The 2,313-nt window shown below is 44.8% G+C and overlaps 1 pseudogene; it reads right to left on the reverse strand.

Annotated features, from left to right (window-relative positions):
• Positions 1-474: 474 nt before the first annotated feature.
• On the reverse strand, positions 475-1,962 carry LOC147337163 (uncharacterized; annotated as a pseudogene).
• Between the last annotated feature and the right edge of the window lie 351 nt (positions 1,963-2,313).

Raw genomic sequence — 2,313 nt, forward strand, 5'->3', positions numbered from 1 at the left:
CAGCTCTGTCATGTTCATCTGACAGTCGGGCTTGATGGTTTTCGTTCTTCTTCTTTCTTCCCTTTTCTGTCAGAGACAATGAGAGATGAGATAGCCTTTATTTGTCAGTTGCAGGTCTTTTGCCCACAACCGAGATGACAGACCTTGCCGACCGTACATACAATACAAACATCACATTGGGGAGACAGGTCAGGCCAGGTAGCGAGGAAAAAAACATCGAAATGTGCAACACAAAAGGATAATACAGGAATGCACAGATATCAACACACCATAGCACAATAAACACAGACAGCAACATGGGAAAGAGTCCCAGTGTGTACATCTGATCTGGGACCGCTGCAATCTTTCGACTGCACCTCCAGCTGACCTGATGTTCAGCTCCAGCCTTGAGCCCACAGCTGGCGTCGAAGGGGTAGCCGGATTATGATGGTGTTTTTTCTTTGCGACAACTCATGAGAATTTCAAAGCTGTTCTTTAACACTCCGACACTGGTCTCGGAGAACCGCGAGCTTCTCCATGATGGTATCAAACTTGCTGGTGTTTTCATTCTTTTGCTCAGATAGCCAATTCTGAGAACTCACGACTGCAGTGAGCTGTTCCGCGATGCAATCCAACTTTCGCTCAAGGGTGTCATTTTGAGCAGGCCTCTCCTTGATGTATTCTAATATACGTTCAGAGGTGTTATTCTGAGTATTCACGGCAGCTGTAAGCGTCTCCAAGGTCTTAACCATTCTGCTTTCGAGCCCGTTCTGAGAAGTCGCGCCTCGTCCCATCGTTCCAATCCCAGCGGGCAGCCTTGGGGGGGTTTGAACAGCTGGTTCCGCTGTCTTAATTCTCCGATAAGCCAGGGCCAAGCCAGCTCCGATCAGCAAGAACCCTGTTATCATGGTTCCAAATAGGTAGATATCTTCAGCGCCCTCGATCGACAGTCCCGCCAGGCACATGACCCTCCATTTCTGCCACCCGTCCATCGTGTATCCGGCAGGGAAAGTCCCTCCAGGGCACTCGGGCTCTCCCGAGAGCAGACTTCTCGTTGAGAAAAGGGAGTCAATAGCATTCAGAGACCAGTTGATCAAATCAATAATTCTCTTTAGGTTTTAGACACAGACTGTGAGAGAGTGTTCCAGGGAAAGTAATACAAAAAAGACACGAGAGTAGACAAGGACATAAGCAGGGAGACAAACACTGTAGTGGGTCTTTTGTGTCTGCATTAAGGAAATTGGCATTCATGTAAAACCCCTTTAAATTGAACTCATGTCTCTGTATCTAAGAAAAAGCATTACAGAGCACTGCAGTTTCACATTACAGTAGCTTGATGCACATTCACATCTGCTGCCTGCATTGCAGGGATTTATTGTGTGCTGTAGTTGACAGGGCCCACAGTAGTCACAACCAAATGTGGTCATATGATGAAACGATTTGCTGTTCTCTGTATATGCAGGAACCCTAAAGACATTCCCATGCAGTACATCATGCAGAGATACGAGTAGTTTCACTAATGAGCACTTTGATGTGAAGGCAAGAGACAACATTACATGAATAAGCTGAGCTCAAACAATCTGTGGCTTTAAATATTTTACTGGCTGAGAAAAAGTTAGGGTCATAGCAGAAAATTCATCTACTTATGTTTGTACTATATATTACCTTCATCTTCAACATAACGTAGGGAACTGAACGAATGTTGGCAAGGATACAAAAACAGTCATCGCAGGATTTAAGCCTTTATCCAGCGCTGTTACAGTACAACACTGATAAAGAAAAATTAGTATGGATGACGGGACTGTTTCACTCTGTTTATTGATGCAAAATGCTTTTACGTTGCAAATCCCTGTGGAGGGAGCGATTTGGTTGCTGTATATATTCGCTTCATTTCTTCGACAGTGCATCCAAAGAGATAATTCTGTGTACACCTACTGTGGCATCATCCCCTCCATATTGGCCGGTGGCAGCAGCAGAGATCATTCACGATCCCATCGGTAACAAAACTCCCACACTCACATTCTGTTTTGTCTTTAATAAATCAGCCCAGCAACGTTGGCATATTCCTGTGGCCTTCAGAAAGGGAATTTATCATTCAGCTGTTGACCAAATCTGGCACACCACGAGCTGTCCTGGCAACGGCGGGGGAGGTTAGACACATAAGTGTTGATTTATTGGCATGATATACTGGACATAGCAAAATAAAATATGTTCCACAGGACATAAGCCATTTATCTTAGAACTGTCACAAACCAATCTTCACAACAAGGACAAGCACAAATTATAGAATGGAAACTACAGTAGCAAGGTGACCAAGTAAGCAAAGCAGTGCCC

The sequence above is a fragment of the Aulonocara sp. 'chitande type north' Nkhata Bay genome, linkage group LG2 (assembly GCF_057382095.1).
Source record: "Aulonocara sp. 'chitande type north' Nkhata Bay isolate Kocher_YH1m ecotype deep benthic linkage group LG2, A_spYH_male_GT1.1, whole genome shotgun sequence".
Classification (NCBI taxonomy): domain Eukaryota; kingdom Metazoa; phylum Chordata; class Actinopteri; order Cichliformes; family Cichlidae; genus Aulonocara; species Aulonocara sp. 'chitande type north' Nkhata Bay.